Below are 612 nucleotides of genomic sequence, written 5' to 3' on the forward strand. Positions count from 1 at the left end.
CTTATTATCATAAAAAATGAAAATAATGCACAATTATAATTTCAATGACTCAGAAATGACCATAATGGACCGCTAGCAAACTGCGATAATGCACAACCCATAATCTCTATAACGATGTTTAATTAAACCAAATAGTGCGATAACAGATGAAAATTACAACTAATGAAATTCCAACAGATTGATGTCATTGAAATAATAGGGTAATGTGATAAAAAACAATACTATAAAACGCTGATATGCTAGCAACCTGCAACATAACCATATACTAGCCAATAAACATTAATGATTTTCCATAAACCTGCATAAACAGAACGCAACCAAGATTTGTGATTTGCAAAATAAAAAGTAAATTGATCACTCAGGGTATGCTTCGTAATCCAAATCCTCAACGTCAAAATCTATCGATACTGAAAGACCCGGATCAAGCTGGCCATGAAAAAAATATGTAAATTCCTTTGATCAAAATACCAAATCACCTCTCATGACGCGTGTTTCTCATGCGCAGAACGGCTGAGCGATTTCCCTTGTTGGATATATAGCTTTGACCCTCCCTTTAGCCAGACGCACAGGTCCTGGCCTGACTTCCTAGCGCGAAAGCTTTTTGCACAATGG

This window comes from Penaeus monodon, chromosome 28, assembly GCF_015228065.2.
Source record: "Penaeus monodon isolate SGIC_2016 chromosome 28, NSTDA_Pmon_1, whole genome shotgun sequence".
Lineage (NCBI taxonomy): Eukaryota > Metazoa > Arthropoda > Malacostraca > Decapoda > Penaeidae > Penaeus > Penaeus monodon.